We start from the raw sequence: 12,996 nt of genomic DNA, 5'->3' as shown, positions 1-12,996 counted from the left end.
ACTTAAGATTATTTTGCTTGTCATGTGCATGTTACATGTTCATTTGCATGCATCGTAATTGCATATAGGAGAAATATTGGCTACACAATATCCAACCTAAGAGATCCCGGTTACATCCATGGCATCGTCATCGGCAGGTCCGCTCAACATATACAGAAATGACTATGAGATAGAGTTACAGATGGGGCAGATCCAACAAGAAAAAGGAGACTGTTTGACCCAAGGACATGTCCCAACTTTACCCAAGAGAGTTCACTTGGACCTTCAGCAGAATGACATCACAGAAATGGTAGGAATTTGGGAACAGTGGAGACGTGCTCACCGAGACAATTTTCAGAACAAGTATGGACACATTACATGGCTCCTATATGTACCTGTTGATGACCAGATGCTCCGAGCCATTGTCCAGTTTTGGGATCCCTCATACCATTGCTTTGTCTTTAACAAGGTGGACATGACCCTTACCATAGAAGAGTACTCCTCTCTACTCCGGATATATCACATGCAGCCTGACAAGATCTATTGGAGAGCCTAGAAGACAGGACACCGACAAAAGTTGGCCAAGTTGTTAAGAATGACTACGGTAGAAGTGGATCAGCATTTGAAGAAGAAAAGAGACACAGAATGCCTTCCGTGGAGTTTCTTGAATGGATATATTAAAAAACACATAAAGGATGAACAAGGTCTCTTAGCTTTTGCGATGGAAATCTACGGCTTAGTGATCTTCTCGAAGGTTCTAGGTCAAGTGGAGGTGTCAGTCATAGACTTCTTTGATCAGGTGATGAGGAGCATTAACCCGGCCCCATCTATCTTAGCTAAAACTTTTAGATCCTTGAATTTCTGTAGACGCAAAGGCGAGGGACGATTCATCGGATGTGCCCAACTCTTAACTATATGGGTCAAAAGCCATTTCGAATGTAAAGAGAGCAAATTTCGGAAGCCTTATCTGTCTGTAAGTTGCCCTATCCTCGAGTTCTGCGAAAGTGTATGGCCTGACTACAAGAGGAAAGAAGAGTGGGTTACAAATCTCCAGAGGTTATTGAGCGTTGAAGTAACTTGGAGAGCTCCATGGATGCCGCGAATGCAAGTGATGTATAAATGTGGAGACAAGTCGTGGGTGTCGTTGATGGGACCATAGGGAGCCATTAGCTATGCACCGATAATGGTACGGAGACAATTCAGATCTGAGCAATTCGTCCCCATGACTCACTAGCTCAACCAGTTAGAGTTTACATATGGAGAGCCGAAAACGCTAAAGAAAATTGAGGAAATTGCACAAGATTGGAAGAAAACTTGCCGAGTGGATCAGGGAAGGGTTACTGATGAAGTCACCATAGGGTATCATACTTGGCACGACCAAATGGTGAAAGATGCCGTATGCCCCCCGAAAAATCCATCAAAACATCCCATAAACCCAGAACCTCAAGATATCCTACTAGAGAGTGAGTTGACAAGAAAGATACTTGAAAAAGAGATGATGAATATGAAGCGGAGACATGACGATGACCTAGAAGAAGTGAAGAAAGAGACGGCAAGAAAGGTACGGATGGCTTTGGAAAAGCTGGATGAATGGCAAAGCAAGTTTAAGAAAGTGAGCGTGGCAAATTCTTCTTTGATAGCCAGAATGCAAGAACTCCAAAGTGCCAACAATGCTTTGCAGCACGAGGTACGAAGACAAGGACAAACCATCCAAGAGTTGAAAAATGACTGCGACTTGTTGGAAACTACCATGGAGGGCTACAAGGCATAGTACGAAGCAGTAAGGCAAGAATATTTCCAAATAAGGGAAAGAAATGATTCGTGCACACAAAGCCTTCAAAGAAAAGAAGTTGAGATGTGATGGATACTGAGACAGATGAGAGAAGTGGCATTTAGAGCTCGAGTAATGGCAGACAAGACCGAAGAACTCAGGCGAGAGATTCTTCCCAGGGATGAATTGAGTGAGCGGTTGATCGATCACCTCAGGATGGTTAGGGACCAATATGACAAAGTCGATTTTTCCTCTTGATAGTTATGTATGGTTTTAGACAATGATGTAATTGGATATTTAAGTTTTATGGATGCGGATTTTCTTATGGTAAATGTTGGATGGCCAATATTTTTCCTATTTTTTCTTTTCAATACATTTCATTTGCATCATAATGCATGATTTAAATAAAAGTAATAAATAATAATGCACTCAACATAAAATTCTAACTTATTCCTTGAACTAATAGAACAAAATTCCAGAAAAATAAATTCTCCACAGATACAATACAAGAGCCCATTCTAAGATCATGGGGGATGAGCATTCAGAGAGGATGGATAAGATTGAGAAGAAGCAAGAAGAAATCATGGGTCAGTTATCAAAAATTTTAGAGTTAATATCTACAAATAAAGGAAAGAGAGCGGTAGGGAGTTCTAGTACACCAGAAGACGTTCAACAGACAGAAACCAATACAGACCCTGTGTATCCACTAGGATTTACACCACCACCTGCAAGAAATGCGTCTATTCCCATGCCATCAATGGTCAATATCCATTTTTTGGGATGCCAATAGGGCCACCACCGACTTATGCTCAACAAAGGCCAATTTGAGGGGCAAGTCCTTCAGATCCCATCTCTGTACCTGATTTGGATGATCCAAAGGAACAAGAGAAGCTCAAATGTGGATCCGTTGAATCGAAGGATAATCCTGATACCCATCAGAAATTTGACCTTTTTGAGGAAAGACTGCGCATGATAGAAGGAATGGGAATGTATTGTTCTATGGATGCAATTGAGCTCTGTCTTATTCCAGATGTGGTTATACCCCCAAAGTTCAAAGTTCCAGACTTTGAGAAGTATGATGGAACCAAGTGCCCGGTCACACATATCACCATGTATTGTAGAAGGATGGCCGCATATGCTCATGATGACAAACTCTTGATACATTGCTTCCAAGATAGCCTTATTGGTGCTGCAGCAAAATGGTACGTCCAACTGGACCGCAATCGAATCCACACGTGGAAAGACCTTGCTCAGGCGTTTGTAGCTCAGTATAAGCATGTTACAGATATGGCTTCGGATCGCCTTTCTTTACAAAACATGGAGAAGAAAACCACTGAAAGCTTCAAAGAATACGCTCAAAGATGGAGGAATGTGGCCTCTCAAGTTCAGCCACCATTGACTGAGAAAGAGACCACTGTAATGTTTGTTAACACCCTGCGAGCCCCTTACTATGAACGATTGGTTGGTAGTGCCACAAAGAACTTTGTTGATATGGTGATTTCAAGAGAAATGATAAAAACTGCCATTAAGCAAGGGAAGATAGAAGGAGGTGATATGGCAAACACAAGGAAAGGGGGAACTTTCAAGAGAAAAGAGGGAGAAGCCCAAGCCATCACTTCAGGATAACACCAAGGAGGAATATACAACCCTTACCAGCCATACCCACCATACCCCTATTACTCAACTGTGAACAACACTTCACAAAGCCCATACCTATACCCACCCATGCCAAATGCCTTTCCTAACCTGTACCCATATACTCCCATCCAACGGACACCTTACCCCACAAATATTCACCCACCTACTTTCACACCTGTTACAACTTCAACCACACAACAAACAACACCTTCAAACAACCATACAGCTGGTGAATCAAGAGGATGGCGAAACAAGCAAGAGAAAGTGCAATTTGACCCAATCCCAATCACATATGCTGAACTCTTCACTCAGTTAGTTGCAAACCATCTGGTGGCACCTTTATACATAGAGCCATTAAAACCTCCATTCTCGAGATGGTATGACACTTTCGCCCACTGTGATTATCATTATGGAATCAAAGGTCACTCGATCGAGAATTGCACGACATTCAAGCATAAGGTGCAAGGGTTGATCAAGGTAGGAATCCTGAACTTTGAAAAAAAGCCGGAATAGAATGTTAACAACAACCCACTGCCAAATCATTCTGAGGTAGGGGTAAATGCAATCGAAAGGGAGGTGTATGTTAAAAGGAACATTCGGGAAGTGGAAACCCCCATGGAGAAAATATTTGAAGCCTTGGTAAAAGCCAATATGCTCGAGGTTTGGCCGAAATGTCCTAATGTGAATGACTCGAGAGATATCCAAAGACGATGTTGCTTGTATCACAAAGGATGTGTGGGCCATTTAATCCAGAATTGTAGTTCTTTCTAGAAGGAAGTGTAAAGAATGATGGACGAATCAAGGATCGAGTTTTATATGGAAGCTTCAGAGTCAGCAGTAAACATGATATCCAAGGAGTCCACTCACCCAATGAAGATAAAACCTTTAACCATTTTCTATGAACCAAGAGGAGAGCTTGTGGAGGACAGAACCCATGCCAAGATGATCATCGAAGTCCCTAAACCCTTCCCCTACAAAGATGACAAAGCTGTCTCATGGAACTACAACTGCAGTGTACAAGTTTCAAAAGCGGAGAAATGGATAGCTGAATCTCAAGATGATGCTGCAAATATAACTGGTGTTGGAGGGATTACCCGCAGCGGACGTTGCTATTCACCGAAAGCATTGGAGAATCTCAAGAATGATAAGGGAAAGGAAAAAGAGCAAAGTTCGAGAGAAGAAAAGATGCAACCTCCGGAATCGACAAATGGCTCAAAAGGACCAGTGACGGAAAAAGATGCTGTCGAGTTCCTCAAGTTCATCAAACATAGTGAGTACAATGTGATCGAGTAAATGAATAGGTTGCCCGCTCGTGTTTCACTATTATCTTTGCTCCTCTGCTCGGAACCACATAGGAACTCTTTGATGAGGATTCTGAACCAAGCATATGTGGATCACGATATCTCAGTTGAAAATTTGGACTACATCGTTGGGAACATTTCGGTGGGTAACATAATATCCTTTAGCGATGAAGAAATCCCTTCTGGAGGTAGAGGAAATTACAAAGTCTTGCATATCACTACCAAGTGTAAAAGCTGTACCGTCGCAAAGGTACTGCTTGACAACAGATCGTCCTTAAATGTGATGCCCATGAGAACCTTGGCCCGTTTACCCATCAACATGTCCTACATGTGAAAGAGTCAGATGATCGTGAGAGCCTTTGACAGAACAAGGAGATAAGTACTAGGGGACATTGAGATACCAGTAGAAATTAGCCGGTGTACCTTTACCATTGAATTCCAAGTTATGGATATCGCTCCTTCATACAATTATTTGTTGGGAAGACCTTGGATCCATATGGCTAGAGCCATACCTTCATCTCTTCATCAGAAGGTCAAGTTCATCATGGATGGGAAGATTGTCTATGTTAACAAGGAAGAGGACTTACTCATAAGCAAGCCAGTAGATACTCCTTACATGGAAGCGACGGAAGAAGTGCCTGAATGTTCTTTTCGATCCTTCGAGTTTGTCAACACCACATATGTTGGAGAAGAAACCACACCGCATATTCTGAGGCTTTCCAAAACCACCAAGATGGCTGTCAGTCAGATAATAGGGAAAGGATACCGAGCGGGGGTTGAACTGGGAAGAGAACTACAAGGCATTAGAAGGCCCATACGTGCTACCAAAAATGAAGAAAGGTTTGGCTTGGGGTATAAGCCAACTAAGAAGGAAAGAGAAGAAATGATAGTCGAAAGAAGAAAGGAAAGGTTGGCTCGCTTTAAGGGGCATGAGTTGGAAATCCAAGGAATGACATATCCTCATCTCTACGAGACATTCAGATCTGGAGGTTGCATCTTTCCTGAATCACTCACCGTTGGGAGTCGAGAATCAGTGTCAGCTTTAGGGGAAGCCTTTTCTGATTTATCAATATGTGTAACGGAGGAAGGTGAAGAACAGTCAGGAAATGTGGATAGGATTACTACTACATTCCTCGGGCCACCGAATCTAAAGTTGAGCAGTTGGACCACCATGAGTTTACCAGTCACTTGTGATTCAATTTCAAAGTAATGCAAACTAAACATCGTGCTTATGCCCAAAAGCATTGGAATTTTATGTATCGGGCTTTTATCATTTGTCATTCTAATAAATTGACATGCATAGTGCATTTTTCATATCTCTTCTCATGATTAACCATTTCCATTCGTGTCATTTCATCCCTTTATTGTAACTGTTTATCTATACAATAGCTCTACATATCTCAATCCCCTTTACCTTCTAAGATTCCAAATAATGAATGCGAAGATGATAATGACAGTGGTTTTGAAGTTAATTTCGAAAAAGGTACAAGTGTCAGTGAACTTGACGATACAGAAAACGTGAAGGATTATGATTTAACTTTGAACTTGTTAAGACTAGTAGAACAAGAGGGGAGACAAATTGTCCCACATCAAGAGACACTTGAAACGATAAATTTGGGAAATGAACAAAATAAGAAAGAAGTTAGAATTGGTATGATGTTGGTGCCAATGGAAAAAGAAAAACTAATAAAGCTACTCCATGAATATGTAGATGTGTTTGCATGGTCCTATCAAGATATGCCAAGACTCAATACAGACATTGTAGCCCATAAACTGCCTTTGAAACCCGAATGCAAACCGATTAAGCAAAAGTTGAGAAGAATGAAACCTGAAATGCTGTTCAAAATTAAAGAAGAGGTGAAAAAGCAGTTCGATGCAGGATTCTTGGAAGTAGCTAAGTACCTTGAATGGGTTGCAAATATTGTCCCAGTACCTAAGAAAGACGGGAAAGTGAGAATGTGTGTGGATTATCGAGACTTGAATAGAGCTAGCCTAAAAGATAATTTTCCTCTTCCCCACATTGACACCCTTGTTGACAATACTGCCCACCATTCCATGTTTTCCTTTATGGATGGCTTTTCAAGGTATAACCAAATTAAGATGGCACCAGAGGATAGAGAGAAAACTACCTTTATAACTATGTAGGGGACCTTTTGTTATAAGGTAATGCCATTTGGTTTGAAGAATGTCGGGGCAACTTATTAGCAGGCTATGGTGACTCTCTTCCATGATATGATGCACAGAGAGGTTGAGGTGTATGTGGATGATATGATTGTAAAAGCTCGCAAAACAGAGGACCATGCGACCAATCTTGAAAGATTATTTAAGAGGTTACGAAAATTTCAGCTCAGATTAAATCCGACAAAGTGCATTTTTGGAGTCACTTCAGGAAAGCTATTGGGTTTCATCGTTAGTGAAAGAGGAATAGAAGTTGACCCGGATAAGGTTCAAGCAATCCGTAATCTACCTCCTCCCAAAACGCAAAAAGAAGTTAGGATTTTTGGGAAGATTAAATTATATAGCCCGGTTCATATCACAGCTCACACTCAAATGTGACCCGATCTTCAAACTCATTCGCAAACATAGTCCTGGGGCATGAAATGAGGAGTGCCAAGTTGCTTTTGACAAGGTTAAAGAATATCTGTTGAGTCCGCCAGTATTAGTACCACTTGTGGTCGGGAGACCCCTCCTCTTATACTTGACGGTAAATGAAGGATCCATGGGATGTTTGTTAGGACAGCATGATGAAACTGGTAAGAAAGAAAGGGCAGTTTACTACTTGAGCAAGAAGTTCACTGAATACGAGTCCAAGTATTCCTCGTTGGAAAAGATGTGTTGTGCTTTAGCATGGACGGCGCATCGACTCAGGCAGTACATGCTATATCATACCACTTGGCTCATTGCGAAGTTGGATCCTATTAAATACATCTTCGAGAAACCTTCCTTATCAGGTAGAGTGGCAAGATGGCAAGTGTTATTGTCTGAATATGATATTGTATATGTGTCCCAGAAAGCTATCAAAGGAAGTGCAATCGCAGATTTTCTTGCAGAAAGGGTGGAAAAGGATTATGAACCAATGGAGTTTGAGTTTCCGGATGAGGACTTGATGTCAATATGCCAAACAAGTGGGGAGAAATTGGAGAAAGAGAATTGGAAGATGTTTTTCGACGGAGCTTCGAATGCCTTGGGGCATGGCATAGGGGTCGTGTTAGTATCACCAGAAGGAGATCATTATCGCATCATAGCTAAACTCAATTTCTATTGCACCAATAATGTGGCTGAATATGAAGCTTGTGTCATGGGTCTTCAGGCAGCAATCGAGAGGAAAATTCACATTTTGGAAGTATATGGGGACTTTGCTTTGGTTATTTATCAACTGCGAGGAGAATGAGAGACACGTGACTCGAAGTTAGTCTGATATCACAAGTATGTTTCAAAGTTAATTGAAAATTTTGATAAGATTTGCTTCACCCATTTGCCTCGAGAGGAGAACCAAATGGCCGATGCATTAGCCACGCTGGCGGCAATGTTCAAAGTTGGTACCAATGTCAAGATTCAACCCATCACGATTAATCTTCGAGAGTGCCCCGCACACTGCTTCAGTGTAGAAAGAAAAATAGACGGGAAACCGTGGTACCATGATATTATGCATTATCTCAAGTTTTAGCAATACCCATATCAAAGCTCAGAAAATGATAAGAAAACCATTAGAAGGTTGGCAATGAATTTCTTCTTGGATGGGAACATCTTATACAAGAGAAGTAGGGATCAAACGCTTTTGAGATGCATGGATTCAGCCGAAGCTCGGAGAATAGTTGAGGAAGTTCACGAAGGAATTTGTGGAGCACATGCAAGTGGACATAAGTTGGCAAGACAGGTCATGAGAGCAGGGTATTACTGGCTCACGTTAGAAACGGATTGTATAGATTTCGCTCGAAAGTGTCACAAGTGTCAGATATATGCGGACAGAATCCACACCCCTGCTAATTCACTGCATGTATTGACATCACCATGGCCATTCTCAATGTGGGGCATGGATGTGATTGGGTTGATAACCCCGAAGGCATCAAATGGGCATCAGTTTTTTCTGGTGGCAATTGACTACTTCACTAAATGGGTAGAAGCAGCATCTTATGCCAATGTGACCTAGAAAGTGGTATGTAAGTTCATCCAAAAAGAAATAGTATGCCGTTATGGTCTCCCGGAAAGGATCATCACGGATAACGCTAGTAACCTCAATGGTTCGATGATGAAAGAGGTTTGTGCCAAGTTCAAGATCAAGCATCACAATTCAACGCCTTATCGCCCAAAGATGAATGGAGCGGTAGAAGCAGCCAACAAGAACATCAAAAGGATAATTGAAAAGATGATAGATGTATACAAAGATTGGCATGAGAAGCTACCCTTTGCTTTGCATGCTTATCGCACAACAGTCTGAACTTCCACGGGAGCTACACCGTTCTCTTTGGTGTATGGGATGGAAGCAGTTTTGTCAATTGAAGTAGAAATCCCTTCCTTTCGGGTCTTTAAAGAAGTACAGTTGGAAGAAGCCGAATGGGTTAATGCTCGTTATGAGCAATTGAATCTCATAGAAGAAAAAAGGTTGACGGCACTTTGCCATGGGCAGTTATATCAAAAGAGAATGATGAGGGCATATGACAAGAAAGCACATCCTCGACAGTTTCGAGAAGGATAATTAGTATTGAAAAGAATTCTCCCGAACCAGCATGATCTTCGCGGGAAATGGACACCGAATTCGGAAGGACCATTTGTGGTGAAGACAGCTTTTTCAAGAGGAGCACTAATTTTGGTGGAGATGGACGGAAGAGAGCTTTCCAACCCGGTGAATACCGATGCAGTCAAGAAATATTTTGCATAAAAAAAAAAGAAAAGAAAAAGAAAATTTTCAAGTTGAAAACCTAAAAAGGCGGCTTGAATCTAGGAGATGTGTTTAGGGCGAAAACCCGAAAGGGCGATCTAGACACGAAGGAGGTCCAAGTACTACAAAAGCTTAACACAAAAAAGGTGAAGATCATGATCCGAGATGTTCATACAAAAGACAAGGGAGCTGACAAATGTGCCTTTTTCAGGATAAAATTTTGAGACTACTGTTAATATTTATCGAAACAGTCATTAAGAAAGAACTGTATCCCTTTTGTATTAATCAATTTTCCCTTGTTCCTTGTCATTATGCTTGATTGTAGAAACTTCCCTTTTTTCTAATGAAAAGTAGCCTTTCTGCTCCCAATAATGCCATCATTTCCATTCTGCCAAGAAAGGAGATATGAGTACATTGCATTGCATTTGTCATAAAATTGGAATGATACTTAATAAAGAGCATGATAAAGTAAGAAATGTTTGCAATATTTTGAAAAAGGATCGTATTTGACAGGGAATGAAATGGAGTCTGGTAATGTAAGAAAAGAAAAGAGAAAGGACTAAGAAAAAAAAGAAAGAAATGGAATTCGCAATAGAATGGAGCACAGTAAAAATGTGAAGAATGATTGGACCATGCATATGATAGAGGAAGAAAACAGTTATGAGCAATGAATTGGGGAAGACGAGAGATCGGAAGCGTGATCGATTCATCCCCCATTGATCAAAGAGAAGGCTCTAAAACACCCAAAAAAAGAAAACTGATGAAGATGAATTGCCATGTTCAAAATTTTAAAACAATTGAAAAAGAGGGAAATTCATCTTTAAAATCATAGAATTTCATATGAGGAATTGATTATTTTTCACCATTTCAAAAAAGAAAAAAAGGTCTCGTTGCCTCAATTTTGAGGAGTTCATTTTTAAAGTCTCGTTGCCTCAGTTTTGAAGAGTTCATTTTTAAAAATCTCGTTGCCTCAGCTTTGAGGAGTTCATTTTTAATAGTCACATTGCCTCAGTTTTGAGGAGTTCATTTTTAAAGTCTTGTTACCTCAGTTTTTAGGAGTTCATTTTTAAAGTCTCGGTGCCTCAGTTTTGAGGAGTTCATTTTAAAGTCTCGGTGCCTCAGTTTTGAGGAGTTCATTTTTAAAGTCTCAGTGCCTCAGATTTGAGAAGTTCATTTTTAAAATGTCGTTGCCTCAGTTTTGAGGAGTTCATTTTTAAAAGTCTCGTTGCCTCAGTTTTGAGGAGTTCATTTTTAAAGTCTCGTTGCCTCAGTTTTTAGGAGTTCATTTTTAAAAGTCTCGTTGCCTCAATTTTGAGGAGTTCATTTTTAAAGTCTCGTTGCCTCAGCTTTGAGGAGTTCATTTTTAAAAGTCTCGTTGCCTCAGCTTTGAGGAGTTCATTTTCAATAGTCACCTTGCCTCAGTTTTGAGGAATTCATTTTTAAAAGTTTCGTTGCCTCAGCTTTGAGGAATCTCCAAAAAAAAATAAATATATATAAAAAATAATAATAAAAATAATAAAAATAAAAAGAGAAGAACCTTGGTAAAAGAATTAAAGAATTTAGTTAAAAATAGTGTCTAAGTCTTTGCACTATTTCGAATTTTTGAAATGCGCAAAGAGCGGCAGCTGTAGACACTAAAAAATAAATAAAATATATAAATAATTAAAAAAATGAAATGAATGATGAGTTTTGGCAAGGTAGTGGAGCGTGCCCCCTGCCAGTACCCAGACACCTCCCTCACCCTACCAGACGCTAAAACTTCGCGTCTGGCAAGTTAGTGGAGCGTGCCCCCTCCAAAGCCCAAGAACCGGGTATAAAGGGGAGGGGGCACTGTAGCATTCAGGGAAGAACCTGCAAGCCAAAAACAAGCAACCAGAGACCCAAAAATCCTAGTCTAGCAGCCACAACAACCCACAGATTCTGAATAAAAAAATACAAAAAAATAAAAAATACAATGAGAATGGAGAGTTGATAGCTCGTTTTAAGGGAGTCATTTCACCGTCGCCGGTGGTGGTGGTTTTGCTTTCCCAAGCTTGGGTACAAGGAAGCCGACGCTGGCAACAGAGAGAGAGAGGGATAGAGGTCCGATCGGCGATTACTTTTGGGGAAGATCTGGAAATTTTAAGTTACCGGTTGAAGAGGAGAAAGTTGAGGGCTTAGCCGACACCAGATCTGGTGTTGGGAGTTACCGCCGTACAACCCAAAAAAAGAGAGAGAAACCCGATCGACGGAAAGGCTAAGAGGGGAAGGCGCCGAGAAAGGGAGAGTCGCCTACTAGGGAGCAACGTCGGCGGTCGTCAAGTAAGAAGGCTAAGAGAGAGAGTCAGCCGGTGAAGAGAAATGGGAGAGAACCGGTGCTATTAGAGAGAGGAAGTGAAAGAGAAAAGAAGGAGAAGCTTAAAGGGCAGTGGGCAAAACGGTGCCGTTTTGCTAATCCGTTTTTGGGTGCCACAAAGAAGCTGAAACGGTGTCGTTTCAAAGGAAGAAGAATACTCTTTTGGGCTTCCAACAGTGAATTCGGGAAGAGGGTCCAGTCATTTGTCCTATTGAACTTGGGTCAGCATCTGAGCCCAAGTCAGGTAAAAAATTTTCACTTATTCCTTTATGGGCTTTTTGTGTTTTGTGATGATTAGACCGAATATGGGTTAGCTAGATCATTTAGTATAATGTTTGAAAGTTTTTTTAAAATAAATATGTAAATAAATAAATATTTAAAAATATAAGAATTAATGCAAACAACAAACATAAAGGTGAATATTAGTGGTAAAAGAAATAAATTTAAATGCATTGTGAGTCATAAAAATTATAATAATAAATAATGAATAAAAAAATAATAAAAAAAAATAATAATATAGCTTTATATGAAATAAAGAAAGGAATACGAATGAGGAGAGAACAAAAATAGGATAAGATAAAGAATCATTAATAAAATAATAGTTTAATTTAATACCGATGATGGGATAATCGGTCGAGATACGAGAAGTCGTAATCCCGGGCCGATATTCCCTAGGTTCGGAATCCGAATCAAAGCTCCACCAGTACGATGGGAGGGCCTCGATTTCAAGATTCCGGAATTCTTAATAAATAAAGAGTTACTTGATAAAATTACTTGATAAAAAAAAATAATAAATAATTAAATGATAAAAAATAATAATTATTCAAACATATAATAAATAATTAGTTTGTGAAAATACAATATACATGACATTAAAAAAATAAAAATAAATAAAAAAATAAAATAAAAAAATAACTAATTTAAAATTAAGCATTGAATATTAAGTGGCATAAAATATATTACAAAAAATGTGAAGATAAAGATAAAAAAGAATTAAATATAGGTATATAAAATAAGATCTTAGGCATTAAGTTTGAATAAAAGATTGCTTATGAAAAAATATAATAATAATAAAAATATAAAAATACATAAA

At 39.7% G+C, this 12,996-nt stretch overlaps 1 pseudogene; it reads left to right on the top strand.

Moving 5' to 3' along the window:
- Positions 2,277–9,568, top strand: LOC108662789 (annotated as a pseudogene).

The sequence above is a fragment of the Theobroma cacao genome, chromosome 7 (genome assembly GCF_000208745.1).
Source record: "Theobroma cacao cultivar B97-61/B2 chromosome 7, Criollo_cocoa_genome_V2, whole genome shotgun sequence".
Lineage (NCBI taxonomy): Eukaryota > Viridiplantae > Streptophyta > Magnoliopsida > Malvales > Malvaceae > Theobroma > Theobroma cacao.
This window is presented reverse-complemented; position numbering and strand designations above follow the sequence as displayed.